We start from the raw sequence: 17,830 nt of genomic DNA on the forward strand, positions 1-17,830 counted from the left end.
TTTGGTTTGTGGTGTAATACGGTTGCTGATTGCAAACAATTCCAGCGAATTGAAATTTACAGCCAGATATCGAAGTTTATGGAAATTTGACGATGAAGCTTCAGTTCGAAAATGGTGGAATGGCGAAGAATGATCAGGCCGACCTTCATTTGTGACTGACGATTTCACGTCGAGGATTGAGGAGCAAATCAACACGATAGCCGTTTCGCTATTAGTGGACTGAATTTGAGCTTTCCTGAAATTACACGATCAAATTATTATTGGTGGTTTGGGGAGAAAACGCTGTGGAAATGATAATTAACTGAAAGACGAATTAGCGGCTGGTTCAACAACTTGGCGGCAAATGAGTGTGCAAAATGCACAGGAGAGTGCCTGGAGCGCTACGACAAATATTTAAATTTCAACAGCAATTACGTACAAAATAAAGAAAAAAAACATATCAAAATATATTTTAAAACAAACTTTCAACCTGAATAAAAATGTCTGCAGAGACAAATATTCTTACTTTTAGAATGACCCTCGTAAAGTACATTTCTAAATGATGTACCTAAATTAAAGAGGAAGGAGATATTTTTAGAATATGCTGTTCTAACTGTTAGTGATTTCAGGGAAAAACTGAAGTGAAATTTCGCCTCAAGCAAGCACCTTTAGTTTATTTTTGCTTTGCCCAAACATGTTTCAACCCTTTCTATGCCATTTTCAGTGAATTATTGTTTATTATTATCTACAGAACGACGTTGTGTAACCACTAAAAGATTTTCTAACATGTATACACAGAGAACTAGTTTCTCTCCGGTGACGACGGATTAACGGTACATCACGTGAAAGGAAGTTCCCTCGCGTCACATGCATAACGCACTGCCCGACAAAAAAAGTGAAGCACCCAGAAGGGAAGGATGAAACGAAATGAAACTTCACGGGTTGAGGGAGTATGTAATACCAGAAATTAAAAAATTGAGTTAAATTTACAAAGAACTTGATAGTACGTGCTCATTTATCAGTATGAAGTTCCACTCGCTCTGGATACACGCACTGAAAGCTGTCATAAGCCTATTGTAACCTCTGCTGAGGCTGCCTGGTCTAGGATACTGGTACTGGAAGGCAGTTGACGTCCGAGTTGATCCTAGACATCTTCCATCAGGATCAGATCTGCGGATCTTGCTGATGGAGGGAGTGTCTTAACATCGCAGACAGCTAAGAGACATATGCCGTGAATGGAGGACCTATTGAAAAATGGCACCACGACAGTGTCACATGACAGATAACACTTGAGAACACAAGTAACCTCTATCCAAGTCACCACCACCCCCGTCGACGATTGTCATCTGGGGTGGTGCGCAACCATGATTCATTGGTGAACATATTGGTGAAAACACCATAAGCAGCCAATGCTTCAGGGTCAAGGCTACACTCCAAAGTCAGCCATTTGTGGTGCAGTGTTCACAGCAGCCTACACATTTGTTTTCGAGTAGCAGGTGCAGGTGTGAAGAGGTTACGATGCGCTTGCTGCACAACACGGTGATCTTCCCTTTGGTGGATAGACGTGATCAGCCAGAAACTGACAAGAAATGTGCCTGTCCTCACGTTCCCATGCAGTCCATCATCGGACCACTGTCACACCCAACTACTCAATAAATCTGGATACTGCACAATTCATTCAGCTGGCCAAATGGAGACCCACAATGAGGTCCCTTTCAAACTCTATCAGGTGTTGACAACGCTGTCTTACATGAATTCGCATGTTCTCCGTGTCCTTCACAGTGATCACTCAACATCTGAGGCTCTTCAGGCCCCTTATATACTATACCAGGCCTGTTAACAAAATTAAACTTGAGTGATCTCTGGTAGCCATTGTTCCTGCCACAGTCCACTGAAACTCTGATCATTTACATGCCCGCCAATAGTGTGAAAGTATAAGAAGTTACATTAACATCTGACGATGTCTTCTGGGTGCTTCACGTATTTTTCACGCAGTGTACATAATAAATAGATGCGAGCCGGCCGAAGTGGCCTTGCGGTTCTAGGCGCTACAGTCTGGAGCCGAGCGACCGCTACGGTCTCAGGTTCGAATCCTGCCTCGGGCATGGGTGTGTGTGATGTCCTTAGGTTAGTTAGGTTTAATTAGTTCTAAGTTCTAGGCGACTGATGACCTCAGAAGTTAAGTCGCATAGTGCTCAGAGCCATTTGAACCATTTTGAATAGAAGCGAGTATATGTGACAAATTGTGTGGTTAAAGACAATTAGATATGTGGTTTGATGTACTGTTAATCTGTGACTTGAGGTTGGTTGCTTGATCGATACTGATCTTGATGTCTCTTCATAAATACAAATACTTTGAATCTGATACAATTAAATTTTCCTTGAGACATTTGAGCCTCCTCTTTATCTACGATAAAGAAACGAATCAACATTTTTACCATCGACCGGACTTGAATCCAGCTGCTTACTAGGCAGGTGTGCTAGCCATTTCACCCCAGAGTTGTATGTACTACCCTAGTCAAGTGCCCTCCCCGATAGAAATAAGCTGAAGATGTGAAGTTTGTGTTAGGGAGGGCACTGGACTAGCGCAGTCCACACAACTCAGTTAGCTACAGTGCTATGGTTGTGTAATGGTTAGCACACCTGCCTCGCAAGCAACGACACCTGGGTGCCAGTCCCAGCTATAACACAAATTTTATTCTATTTCTTCATGTTCCATCATTATAGTAGATACAAATACATTCAGACAGCTCTTGGTGACTCCATGATGTGTTCTCTTAGCAGGGAAGCACAAAGAAAATTGTTTGTAATTCTGTGTGAAAATTGTAATAAAATTATACCATATTGTGGAAAGTGTAGACATGGGTGGGTGATTATTAGGCGTTAAATTTCACATGTATAACAAGACATTACACGGATGAGCTACAAAATATTACCTGTTCCTCTTGTGTTGAAAATTAGACCTACAATACAATTTAGACAATGATGACAGTTCCATTGTTACTCGCACAACGTTATCAACTGTTTCATGCCAGTAGTTTTCTATGCACCACACATTCTACAGCTTATTCTCTGCAAACAACAGTACCTGTTTAATTTTTCGATTGTTCGTCTACTTCGTACTGAAAGTCATTATATCTTACTACAGTTTCTTCTCTGCAAACAACAGTACCTGTTTAATTTTTTGGTTGTTCGTCTACCTCGTACTGAAAGTCATTATATCTTACTGCGTTTCTGGAGTGTTATTTACTGTTTCTAATGCTATAGTCCTATTTCAAGTTATTTCAGACTTCTCAAAATACTTTTTTTGTTACTTCAGTGTCGCAATTTTCAATCGTGGGACACACATACTGGTTTTACAATGAGGTGAGAAAAAGTCACTTGGTATCGATATGCATATATACAGATGGCGGTTTTAGCGCGTACACAAGGTACAAAAACGCAATACGTTGCCGCAGCTGTCATTTATACCCAGGAGATTCATATGAAAAGGTTTCCGAGGTGATTACGGGCAAATGACTTGAATTAACAAACTTTTAATGCGGAATGCTAGTTGGTGTTCGACGCATGGGACATTCCGTTTCGGAAATCTTTGAGGGATTCCGAGCTCCACAGTGTCAAGAGTGTACTGAGAATACAAAATTTCAGGCATTACCTTTTACCACTGACGATGTGTGGCCAATGGCATTCACGTAATGATCGAGAGCAACGGCGTTTGCGTAGGGTTGACAGTCCTAACAGGCAAGCAACACTGCGCGAAATAACCGCAAAAATCAATTTGGGACGCACGGCGAACCTATCCGTTAGGACAGTGCGGCGAAATCTGACGTTAATTGGCTGTGGCAGCAGACGACCGATGCGAGAGCCTGAATGGACAGATACCACCCATATGAAGGGCTTATTTCAATAGTGGTACAAGTCCATTTTTGTTCATTGTGAGATACAGAGTCCTAAAGTTAAATGAGCGCTGAAAAATATGCAGTTGAGATACCAGAAATATTCAAGCATATGGCTTCTTGCTAGAGATGAACCTTTCTTTCTGTTTGTTTGGATCATTAATAGCAGAAGCATTATAGGCAGAAACGTGGAGATAATGGACTTGTACCACTATTGAAATAAGCCCTTCATATACTTAAGGTGAAGACGGCAAATGATCCCTTCAGTGCAGACGCACATGGAGCTAGAAATCTTAATGGGAATCGGCGAAATACCGCGAGTGCTGATGATAAAGGGCAAGGGTCACTACATCAGTAATGTGTGGCAATTTGGAACTGATAGGAGGCGAGCTAGGGTAGTCCGTGCAATTGCAATGGCCACTGTGTACAGATGGCATAAAGGTCAGTGCGTACGCCTAGTAAGCAGCAGACCCAGGTTCTAATTGCGGTCCAGCGCGAATTTTCAACTTTCCTCGTTGATTTAAATCAATGACCACTGGCAGCTAATGCCTAACTCCTTTGTGTCTTAAACAGAAAAGTGTTTTATTTACATCATTTAACTACACTTTCCAGATACTCTACAAAGCTGCCACTCTGATTTAAATGTTTGTTATAGTGTGGTACCATTTTCCAATAACATCGTCACAGAAGGCAGCGGCCTGCGATTTCTTCCCATTCAGTATGTTGGAACGCATTTCGTTGTCTGTACCAATATGCTGCTCTCATAGCCAACGGTTCATGTGAACGAAGAGAGTATTTTATCCTTCGCTATTTATTGTTCCACTGATTATTCGCACAAAAAGAGTCAGCCCAGCGATCTATCGTCCCAATCTTTAAAAATGCATGGGAATCACGGAAGAGAGGATGAGAATTCTCAATGTCTGTTGTGCGTCGCATAATCAACAGGTGTTGCAAATTTGCAATGAACGACAACACAACATCATGCAAAAAGAATTAAAGGATTTAGTTGATGATGAAAAGCCAAAAAATTGCAACGTGCGATAAACGATTTGTACTGGATTCATTGTTCTGTACGTAAAGAAGCACAGTATGCTAAATTACCAGGCATGGCTCACATGATAATATTGGTGACGTTGTCGTTGTTGTCTTCACCCCGAAGACTGATTTGATTAAGCTCTCCATTCTACTCTATCCTCTGCAAGCCTCTTCATCTCTGAGTAAGTACTGCACACTACATCCTTCAGAATCTGCTTACTGTATTTATCTCTTGGTCTCTCTCTGCAATTTGTACCCTCCACACTTCCCTCCAGTACTAAATTGGTAATCCCTTGATGTGTCCTATTAAATAATCCCTTCTTCTAGTCAGGTTGTGCCACAAATTTCTTTGCTGTTCAGTATCTCTTCATTAGTTATATGATCTACCCATCTAATCTTCAACATTCTTCTGTAACACCACATTTTCAAAAACTTCTATTCTCTTCTTGTTTAAACTGTATATCGTCCATATTTAACTTCTATACATGGCTAAAATCCATACAAACACTTTCAGAAAAGATTTCCTGTATATGTATTCTACTTCAACAAATTTCTTTTCTTCAGAAACGCTTTTGTTTCCATTGACAATCTACATTTTATATGTCATCAGTTATTTTGCTGCCCAAATAGAAAAATCATCTACTACTTTAAGTGTCTCGTTTCCTAATCTAACTGCCTGAGCATCACTGACATTCGATTACATTCCATTATCCTCATTCTGCTTTTGTTGACGTGCATTTTATGTCTTCCTCTCAAGACACTGTCCATTCCGTCCAACTGCTCTTCTTGGTTCTTTGCTGTCTCTGACAGAATACGATATCACCAGCAGACCTCAAAGTTTTTATTTCTTCTCCATGAACTTTAATTCCTACTCCAAATTTTTTACTTGCTCAACGTACAGATTGAATAACATAGGGGATAGGCTACAACCCTGTCTCTCTCCTTCTCCATTGCTGCTCTCCTTTCTTGCCCCTCTACTCTTACAACTACCGCCTAATTTCTGTACCTGTTATAAATAGCCTTTCGCTCCCTGTGTGTTACCCCTGCTCCCCCCAGAATTTCAAAGACGGTATTCCAGTCAACATTGTCAAAAATTTCTCTAAGTGTACAAATAATATAAACATAGGTTTGCCTTTCCTTAACGTATCTTCTAAGAAAAGTCGTAGTGTCAGTATTTCGTCGCCTGTTCCTTGATATAAATAGTAAATTTTCTGCAGTTCCACGCATCATTTCATCGTTTCTGGTGGAGCTGAATGAAGAGTATGGAGAGTTATAAATTACTCCAAAGACCATTGGATATGAAACTTCCTGGCAGATTAAAACTGTGTGCCCGACGGAGACTCGGACTCGGGACCTTTGCCTTTCGCGGGCAAGTGCTCTACCAACTGAGCTACCCAAGCACGACTCAGGCTCCCTCCTCACAGCCTTACTTCTGCCAGTACCTCGTCTCCAGGACACAGTTTTAATCTGCCACGAAGTTTCATATCAGCGCACACTCCACTGCAGAGTGAATATCTCATTCTGGAAACCAGTGGTTATGTTAAGGGGGATGCGTCGAACGATTTTTCGGTTTAAGACTCACTGTTGTTGAGATTCCGAAGGAAAAAGGAAAGCAGGAACGAAAATTAGCCATAATGGATCGCACACTGCCCACATTGAAACGCTGCAAGATGAAAAACAACTTATTTGTAATTTGGTGGAGATTCAATCAAAAATGAAATAGCATTGTGGAAGGGGCATCTTCTGACAAAAATCCGCCCGTATCCCTAGCTTACTAGATTAAGGGAAAACACGAATTTTGGATAATTGACTGTGGTGTTGAAAGAATTGCAGGAATAGCATTCTAAACGCTTTGAAGAGACTCTCTGTCTTAAATCTGTTTTTAAGCTGTTTTCGAGGCTGTTTGCCAGTTGGAAGCAACTGTTTATATGTGCAGACGTAACCATTGATGTGCGGTGGAGTTCCTGTTTAAAAGACAAATTGTTTTAAGGTAAAAAATTCCAGGAGTTCTATGTTGTTTCCACCACGAACAGGATGCAAACGTGACACAATCTTGCGATCAAGAAATCTCGGTGAAAGGCATTCCTCTATTCGGAAACTAAATGAGTCACAATTACGTGGCAACCGAAGTGTCAAAAATCTTCAATATTGGCTGTGTCTGTCCGTATGCCGACACTTTGCGCCCGATATAAATTTTATTATATCTTCAGCGCTCTAGAAAGAATTAAAAATAGTGAAAAGTTTTTTTGTTTGTGATGTATGTTATGAAATATGAAACACAGCCACATGCAAGATATTCAGTGTTCCGTGTACGACTGCACTACCATCTAAATGTGGCACGTTCGCAGTTCCCCCTTCCTCACTTTCTGCCCAGTAAAAAATGGTTCAAATGCCTCTGAGCACTGTGGGACTTAACTTCTGAGGTCATCAGTCCCCTAGAACTTAGAACTACTTAAACGTAACTAACCTAAGGACATCACAAACATCCATGCCCGAGGCAGAATTCGAACCTGCGACCGTAGCGGTCGCTCGGTTCCAGACTGTAGCGCCTAGAACCGCTCGGCCACTCTGGCCGGCTCTGCCCAGTAAGACAGCATAGAGTGATAGTGGGGGAATGTGCACCCAGGTGATAGAACTCACCATGCGAGCGAAGGCACTAAATACTTGCAGAATTTTTGGCCGTCCGTAGTTTAAGTGAGCAGTTTTAGCGGGAATAGATATAAAATAAAATATCGTGTGACTTAGGCCTCCCGTCGGGTAGACCGTTCGCCTGGTGCAAGTATTTCGACTTGACGCCACTTCGCCGACTTGCGCGTCGATGGGGGTGAAATGATGATGACTGGGACAACACAACACCCAGTTCCTGAGCGGAGAAAATCTCCGACCCGGCCGGGAATCTAACCCGGATGTTTAGGATTGACAGTCTGTCGTGCGGACCACTCAGCTACCGGGGGCGGACATGGGAGCACGTCTATTTTAGCTCAGTTCTCGTAATTTTTAGAGAAAAATTTCCGCACTGTACTCTCCTATTCAAGAACATTTGAGTGCCGTTAAAAAGTACATCTTTCGCTTTAAAAAAATCATAACCGCTTCAAAATATAAGATGATAAAAATCACTACTACTGACGTATTCGTCGCAAGAGATTCAGCAACCATTCTGATACTTGAAATAAACAATAAATTTTAAGAATAGATACAAGTGTTAAGAGGAACAAATACGGAACTTGATTACGTATGTATCCTCTGTGCACCACCATACGCGGAAAACCTCATTCCGACACATTGAACGCCTCACGAAATAACAAGGTATCCGAGCTTTAGGCGATTCTCCCTGCGTGTCTCATATTTTTCAGCCAGTATAGATGGCCGTACCGTAGGTGCAACCACACCGGAGGGGTATCTGCTGAGAGGCCAGATAAACATGTGGTTCCTGAAGAGGGGCAGCAGCCTTTTCAGTAGTTGCAGGGGCAACAGTCTGGATGATTGACTGATCTGGCCTTGTAGCATTAACCAAAACGGCCTTGCTGTGCTGGTACTGCGAACGGCTGAAAGCAAGGGGAAACTACAGCCGTAATTTTTCCCGAGGACATGCAGCTTTACTGTATGATTAAATGATGATGGCGCCCTCTTGGGTAAAATATTCCGGAGGTAAAATAGTCCCCCATTCGGATCTCCGGGCGGGGACTACTCAAGAGGACGTCGTTATCAGGAGAAAGAAAACTGGCATTCTACGGATCGGAGCGTGGAATATCAGATCCCTTAATCGGGCAGGTAGGTTAGAAAATTTAAAAAGGGAAATGGATAGGTTGAAGTTAGATATAGTGGGAATTACTGAAGTTCGGTGGCAGGAGGAACAAGACTTCTGGTCAGGTGAATACAGGGTTATAAATACAAAATCAAATAGGGGTAATACAGGAGTAGGTTTAATAATGAATAAAAAAATAGGAGTGCGGGTTAGCTCCTACAAACAGCATAGTGAACGCATTATTGTGGCCAAAATAGACACAAAGCCCATGCCTACTACAGTAGTACAAGTTTATATGCCAACTAGCTCTGCAGATGATGAAGAAATTGATGAAATGTATGACGAGATAAAAGAAATTATTCAGGTAGTGAAGGGAGACGAAAATTTAATAGTCATGGGTGACTGGAATCCGTCAGTAGGAAAAGGGAGAGAAGGAAACATAGTAGGTGAATATGGATTGGGGGGAAGAAATGAAAGAGGAAGCCGCCAGGTAGAATTTTGCACAGAGCATAACTTAATCATAGCTAACACTTGGTTCAAGAATCATGAAAGAAGGTTGTATACCTGGAAGAATCCTGGATATACTAAAAGGTATCAGATAGATTACATAATGGTAAGACAGAGATTTAGGATCCAGGTTTTAAATTGTAAGACATTTCCAGGGGCAGATGTGGATTCTGACCACAATCTATTGGTTATGAACTGCAGATTGAAAGTGAAGAAACTGCAAAAAGGCGGGAATTTAAGGAGATGGGACTTGGATAAACTGAAAGAACCAGAGGTTGTAGAGAGTTTCAGGGAGAGCATAAGGGAACAATTGACAGGAATGGGGGAAAGAAATACAGTAGAAGAAGAATGGGTAGCTCTGAAGGATGAAGTAGTGAAGGCAGCAGAGGATCAAGTAGGTAAAAAGACGAGGGCTAATAGAAATCCTTGGGTAACAGAAGAAATATTGAATTTAATTGATGAAAGGAGAAAATATAAAAATGTAGTAAATGAAGCAGGCAAAAAGGAATACAAACGTATCAAAAATGAGATTGACAGGAAGTGCAAAATGGCTAAGCAGGGATGGCTAGAGTACAGATGTAAGGATGTAGAGGCTTGTCTCACTAGGGGTAAGATAGATACTGCCTACAGGAAAATTAAAGAGGCCTTTGGAGAGAAGAGAACCACTTGTATGAATATCAAGAGCTCAGATGGAAACCCATTTCTAAGCAAAGAAAGGAAGGCAGAAAGGAGGAAGGAGTATATAGAGGGTTTACACAAGGGCCATGTTCTTGAGGACAATATTATGGAAATGGAAGAGGATGTAGATGAAGATGAAATGGGAGATAAGATACTGCGTGAAGAGTTTGACAGAGCACTGAAAGACCTGAGTCGAAACAAGGCCCCGGGAGTAGACAACATTCCATTAGAACTACTTATGGCCTTGGGAGAGCAAGTCATGACAAAACTCTACCATCTGGTGAGCAAGATGTATGAGACAGGCGAAATACCCACAGACTTCAAGAAGAATATAATAATTCCAATCCCAAAGAAAGCAGGTGTTGACAGATGTGAAAATTACAGAACTATCAGTTTAATAAGTCACAGCTGCAAAATACTAACGCGAATTCTTTACAGACGAATGGAAAAACTGGTAGAAGCGGACCTCGGGGAGGATCAGTTTGGATTCCGTAGAAATGTTGGAACACGTGAGGCAATACTAACCTTACGACTTATCTTAGAAGAAAGATTAAGAAAAGGCAAACCTACGTTTCTAGCATTTGTAGACTTAGAGAAAGCTTTTGACAACGTTAACTGGAATACTCTCTTTCAAATTCTGAAGGTGGCAGGAGTAAAATACAGGGAGCGAAAAGCTATTTACAATTTGTACAGAAACCAGATGGCAGTTATAAGAGTCGAGGGGCATGAAAGGGAAGCAGTGGTTGGGAAAGGAGTGAGACAGGGTTGTAGCCTCTCCCCGATGTTATTCAATCTGTATATTGAGCAAGCAGTAAAGGAAACAAAAGAAAAATTCGGAGTAGGTATTAAAATTCATGGAGAAGAAGTAAAAACTTTGAGGTTTGCCGATGACATTGTAATTCTGTCAGAGACAGCAAAGGACTTGGAAGAGCAGTTGAACGGAATGGACAGTGTCTTGAAAGGAGGATATAAGATGAACATCAACAAAAGCAAAACAAGGATAATGGAATGTAGTCAAATTAAATCGGGTGATGCTGAGGGGATTAGATTAGGAAATGAGACACTTAAAGTAGTAAAGGAGTTTTGCTATTTAGGGAGTAAAATAACTGATGATGGTCGAAGTAGAGAGGATATAAAATGTAGACTGGCAATGGCAAGGAAATCGTTTCTGAAGAAGAGAAATTTGTTAACATCGAGTATAGATTTAAGTGTCAGGAAGTCGTTTCTGAAAGTATTTGTATGAAGTGTAGCCATGTATGGAAGTGAAACATGGAGAATAACCAGTTTGGACAAGAAGAGAATAGAAGCTTTCGAAATGTGGTGTTACAGAAGAATGCTGAAGATAAGGTGGGTAGATCACGTAACTAATGAGGAGGTATTGAATAGGATTGGGGAGAAGAGAAGTTTGTGGCACAACTTGACTAGAAGAAGGGATCGGTTGGTAGGACATGTTTTGAGGCATCAAGGGATCACAAATTTAGCATTGGAGGGCAGCGTGGAGGGTAGAAATCGTAGAGGGAGACCAAGAGATCAATACACTAAGCAGATTCAGAAGGATGTAGGTTGCAGTAAGTACTGGGAGATGAAGAAGCTTGCACAGGATAGAGTAACATGGAGAGCTGCATCAAACCATTCTCAGGACTGAAGACCACAACAACATAGTTTATTTATATAATAGCGATCATTTAACACAATTTATACGTTGGTCAATGATACCACAGCAAGCAAGACGTTTTTCAGTTCCTTTGCTGTGCTTGCTGTCGTGATTCAGCCGGCCTTCTCCTGAAGACGCTGCGCCCTCTTGCAGGTTAAGCCCTCCTCTGTGCTGCCCTGGGCTGCTACAAGCGGCAAGTGGGCGTCTTTGTTTAAGCAGAGCAACAGGTAGATTACGACCACTTGCGCTCCCTTTGTGCGGGACCCGCTCCTGGCCGTCTGCATTTCTGTTGACTGTGCGCGAATTGCTGAGTCTCGGCTGCTTGTACACGTCTCTATAACGTTCCTTAGATGTCTCTTTCTGAGGCTGCACAATCAACTTAATTAGCTAAAAGGTAAAACGTAGCGTGCTTCGTTTACGTTTCGTTAAATATCTTTTAACGTCACTGAGATAAAGTAAGTTTTTACGTAGTTTTCTCTCTCTGAATGTCATGAAAGAGGAAGATAGCCACAAACATTCTGAGGAAGACATTTTTCTGCTGTTCGTACTCTAAGACAAAAAAGAACGAAGCACCACGAAGGAATTACATGAATTTGACGGAAATCGGTGGATGTGATGTACATGTACAAACAAACGATTACAGTTTCAGAAAAATTGGATAATTTATTAAAGAGAAACAGTTTCACAAATTGAGCAAATCATAACGCATTGATCCATCTCCGGCCTTTATGCAAGCAGATATTCGGCTTAACATTGATGGATAGTTGCTGGATGTCCTCCTGATGGATATAGTGCAAAATTCTGTCCCACTGACGCGTTAGGTTGTCAAAATCCCGAGAGCCCTGCGCATAATGTCACAAATGTTCTCTGTTGGGAAGAGATCCGGCGAACTTGCCAGCCAAGGTAGGGTTTGACAAGCACTGACAGTCAGTAGAAACTCTCACTGTACGGGGACGGGAATTATCTTGCTGATATTGAAGCCGAGGATGGCTTCCCATAAAGGACAACAAAACGGGGCGTAGAATATCGTCGAATTTCCGTTGCGCTGTATGTGTGCCGCAGATGACAATCAAAGGGGTCCTGCTATGAAACGAAATGGCATCCTAGACCACCACTGATGGTTGTCGGGCCGTATGGTGGCGATAGTAAGGCTGATCTCTGACCGATGTCGGCGGTGTCTCCAGACACGTCTACGCTGGCCATCAGTGCTCAGTTCGAAGCGGGACTCGTCATTGAAGACAATTCTACTCCATCCAGTGGGATTCCACTGGATCCTACCGGATCCCTCCCCATCCGAGAATGTTGGAGAATTATGGGCTGGGCCCTTCAACCATCTCGGGATTTTGATGACCTGATGCGCCAGTTGGACAGAATTTAGAACGATATCGCTCAAGAGGACATACAACAACTCTGTCAGTTAGTGCTAAGTTGAATAACTGCTTGTATAAGGACCAGATGTTGATCAATGCGTTATTGACTTGCTCAGTTTGTGGAGCTCTTTCTCTTGAATAGGTCGTGTGACTAGGGCTTCCCGATGGGTAGACCGTTCGGCGGGTGCAAGTCTTTCGATCTGACGCCACTTCGGCGGCTTGCGCATCGATGGGGATGAAATGATGACGATTAGGAAAACACAACACCCATTCCCTGAGCGGAGAAAATCTCCGACCCAGCCGGGAATCGAACCCGAGCCCTTAGGAGTGACATTCTGTCGCGCTGACCACTCAGCTACCGGCGGCGGACTCTTGAATAGGTAATTCAGTTTTTCTGAAATTTTAAACTTTCGGACATGTCCTATAGAACAGACACCACACATTCTGAAGAAACTGTAATCATTTTTTTGTCTGTACCTGTACATCACATCTACCCACCCTGTCCCATATGTGTCCAGTTCGAATAAGTCCTTTTTGGTGGGTCTATGTCTAAAACTTTCGAAATGTGGTGCTACAGAAGAATGCTGAAGATTAGATGGGTAGATCACATAGCTAATGAGGAGGTATTGAATAGAGTTGGGGAAAAGAGAAAGTTGTGGCACAACTTGACTGGAAGAAGGGATCGGTTGGTAGGACATGTTCTGAGGAATCAAGGGATCACCAATTTAGTATTGGAGGTCAGCGTGGAGGGTAAAAATCGTAGAGGGAGACCAAGAGATGAATACACTATGCAGATTCAGAAGGATGTAGGTTGCAGTAGTTACTCAGAGACGAAGAAGCTTGCACAGGATAGAGCAGCGTGGAGAGCTGCACCAAACCAGTCTCACGACTGAAGACCACAACAATAACATGTCTAAAGAGTTTGCTTTAATACCAAATTTCGAAATAAAGTGGATTTACAACTATGGAAAAAAATCATATCAAAAAAATTAATGAACAGCAATGAAATTTCGGGCATACATTTGTGTAGGTAAATATATTTAAGTGATCAGTATTGCAAGATCACAGGATAATGTAAACGCCAGATAAGCGATTGCCTATGTGAAATGCTGGTACATTAACAACCGGTGTAATCGCTAGAATATTGTATGCAAGAATGCAAACGTGCATGCATTGTATTGTCATACCAATTGCATTTGGTCGATCAATACAGGGACATTAATGCTGTTTGTGGATGACGCTGAAGTTGTCGTCCGATCGTGTCCTATGTGTGCTCGGTTGGAGACAGACCTAGTGATCGAGCAGGCCAAGGCAACGTGTCAAGACTGTGTAGCGTATGTTGGCTTACAACAGCAGTACAGGGGTGAGCGTTATCCTGTTGGAAAACACCCCCTGGAATGCTGTTCATGAATGGCAGCACAGAAGGTCAAATCACCTGCTTGATGTAGAATTCTACAGTCAGGGTGCATGGGATAACCGCGAGCGTTCCCCTGCTTTCATAAAAATCGTACCCCGGCTACAGTTGTCGTTCCAGTGTGTGCAGCACGCAGACAGGTTGGTTGCAGGCCCTCAGCTGGCCTCCATCTAACCAATACACGTCCACCGCTGGCAACGAGGCAGGACCAGCTTTCATCAGAAAACACAACAGACCTCCACTGCTCTTCAGTTATCTCTCACTTGGCACCAATGATGTCGCAAATGTTGGTGGTTTGGGGTCAGTGGAATGCACGCTACGGGGCTTCTGGCTCGGCAATGTCCTTGAAGTAACAGAATTGTAACAGGTCGTTGTGTCACTGTGGGGCCAGTTGCTGCTCAGATTGCAGCTGCAGATGCAGCACGATGCACCAGAGCCATACGGAAAACGTGAAGGTCTTCCCTCTGGGTAGTGTCGCGTGGATGTCCGGAGCCCGGTCTTCTTGCGGCCGTACATTCTCGTGGCAACAGCTGCCAACAATCATATACTGTGACTACATTCCTGCCAATCTTTCTGAAGTATCGCAGAAGGAACATCCAGTTTCTCATAGACCTATTACACTATTTGAGTGTCTTTTTGACAATGGAGTCTTTTCGACCTTAAAGGCGTTGTTGACTAACATCAACTCACCGTGTCCTATCTGAAAGGTAACTAACGCTCACGATCATTACAGCGTGTATTTAAAGCAAACCTGATTGGCATCCTCATAATGGCGCTACTTGCGCCACTCTTATACGACTGGCGCGAAACTGAAATAGATATCATCTTTCAGAGGTAGAAACATGCCTCCCAACTTTTGTTTATGTAGCACAACTCCTTCTTGGAGATGCTTTTCATTCCGTCAGTATATACGTTTGTTTACATACCTCAGATGATAATATTTGTGTATGCTGGTAGCTTCAAATCTACTATACAATCTTCAGATGATCATCTGCAAACAGCAAAGGACTTTTTATTTTTATGTTTGTTGTTCATTTTCGACTGGGAATTGCTCTATTGTATGTCGGGTTATTTAGCATGTTACTTACAGTTTTCCATGTTGTGGTGTCTTTTTGCTTGCTTGTGTCATGTTAACACCCTTATTGCTTTTGCTATTGTCGGTACACAAACATTTTGTATCATTTGTCAGCCAAGAACAGCATCCGTTTCTTGTGTTGTTACGGCTGTGTTGTGATCATTTGTTTCGTGGCGTGTTTGTATGGGATGTAGCACCCTAATTTAATGTGTTGACGTTTGTGATATTTAGCTTGTGTGTGTGTGTGTGTGTGTGTGTGTGTGTGTGTGCGTGTGCGTGCGTGCGTGCGTGCGAGAGAGAGAGAGAGAGAACGAGAGAGAGAGAGAAGAGAGGGAGAAAGTATGTGTGAGGCAGATAGAGTGAGTGGTGTGAAGTACAGGGGAAAGAGTTTTAGTTTATTTGTAGAGGTTGACCATTCGAGTGATGTGTATTCTTTTAGTACTTGCTTTCTGTGGGCTGTTAATTTTTGGATGTGACAATTATCTTCTATTGCTAATGTTTGGTATGAGCTGTTACTAATTTTATGAATTTTTCAATTATTTCCTATGTTCACTGGTTGGTGACTCATGCTATTACGGGATCAGCAAAAGGATGAGTGAGAGCTTGGATATGATCTGTATATCGAGTTCTGAAGTGCCTGTATGTTTGGCTCACATGTACAGATTGACAGCAATTGTACATTAATGGGTATATACCAGACTGGCTATATTTGTCAGTTTAGTGGTATGTTTTTGTAGTGTGTTCTGTACATTGTTGTGAATGCTGTGTTGAGTCCTTGTCTCTTTAGTATGTTGTCCACCCTGTGTGGAATTTTGTTGTTGTAAGTCATCACGTGCCGTTTGTTGGTTACAGTGTACTGGTTTGTTGTGAGTCGTGTTGTATTTACGTGTGTGTATGTTTCTTGATTATGTATTTCCTACTTCGTACTTTGTTGTTTTTTTTATCTTCTATCTTTTGATCATAACAATTATCCTGTGACATTTGTTTTACTGAGTTTAGTTTTCCTGTGTAGTTGTGTTTGTTCGCAGATGTTTTCTTCAAACTGTGTAGTAAATATCTGAAACGGACTACTTTATGGGTTAATGGTGATTGAATTTGTTGTGAACGATTGTGCTGATTATTGTAGGTTTCCCATAGATTGTTGTTTCTCTAGTATATGGAGAGGTTTAAGAAGCTGAGTTCTACATCTTTTTGTGTTTCAATGGTGAAATTTAAATATGGATTGATAGTATTTATATCATCATGAATTTCTTTTATATGAGAGTATGACTAATGTATTAGGCAAATTATCTCATACACATATCTGTATCAATATTTTATTTTATAGGGCTTCAGTTTCACAATTTTGTCAAATATTTGATTTTGTATGTGATTCAAGGACATGATTGAGGATGCTCAAAGGAAAACTTATTGTTGAGCGTGAAGTAGTTTTGTTCTGGGGAGAGCTTCTTTACCGTTCATATACTCGTGTATCTGTTGCAGATTTCTTTCTGTGATGTTGATAGTTTTTTCTGTGGGAATGTGTTCATGGAAATTGTGTCAAATGAAATTAATGTTGCTGTATTTGGTATGTTTTCATTTCGTATTTTTTTCCGTTAGGCCCCTTGAGTTGTTTAGGCTGATGTTTTTTGTGTGTTAGTATATCCAGAAAGAAATTTTCGTTCTGCAGCGGAGTGTTCACTGTTATGAAACTTCCTGACTGATTGAGACTGTGTGCCGGGCAGACTCGAACTATGGACATTTCCCTTACAGGGGCAAGTGTCCTAGTGACTGAGCTACCCAACCATATATAGTATATAAGTCTGTATACGGTCTGTAGCAATGTGTGTGCCTGTTTGGCTAAATAGTAAGCTGGTGCACTGGTAAAGTTTATCACTGGTCTGCTTGGAATATTCGGTTTTTGAACTTTAGGCAATGATTTCAGAGTGGGGGCGTTGGAATTTTTCTGTATCATTCATTTAATCTTGATGTCAGTGAAAATCGTGCCTATGTTTTCCAGAATTTTCTTAAAGTTTCTTTGGTGTCGTTTTGTTATACACTTGGTAGCTCTGTGGTGTTGTTGCTTTGCATGAACTGTAATGTTTTGTCCATGTTTTCTTTCTCTTTTATAACTACAACTGAATTGCCCTTGTCAAATTTTGTGATAAAGGCATTCTCCTCCTTTATTTCTTACTGTAGCTTTCTGTAAAGTGTTTCTTCAGTTGTCTTTGTGTTTTCTTTTGTGATGATTTCGTTTCTTTGATTACGTGTTTTATTTTATTGGGACTAGTTCCACTCTTAGACTTGCAGTGTATTGGGGAATATTCAGTCTTCGTTGTTGCTTTACGATGTGTTCAGTTTCTGTTTAGATGTTCTCTACTGTTCTGTAGATCATCATTTTTTTATATTATGTTTGTGACCCATTTCAAGCAAGTTGCTTTTTTGTTCAGTTAAATTTGTGTCTGTTAGATTATTTACTATTTTTTGAAAGGTGTGTT

The 17,830-nt window shown here is 41.6% G+C and overlaps 1 protein-coding gene across 1 annotated transcript in view; it reads left to right on the forward strand.

Annotated features, from left to right (window-relative positions):
- Positions 1-17,830, forward strand: part of LOC124593824 (sialin-like) — a 538,743-nt gene that overhangs the window by 440,430 nt on the left and 80,483 nt on the right. The gene's annotated exons all lie outside the window — the stretch shown is intronic.

Source organism: Schistocerca americana, chromosome 2, assembly GCF_021461395.2.
Source record: "Schistocerca americana isolate TAMUIC-IGC-003095 chromosome 2, iqSchAmer2.1, whole genome shotgun sequence".
NCBI lineage: Eukaryota > Metazoa > Arthropoda > Insecta > Orthoptera > Acrididae > Schistocerca > Schistocerca americana.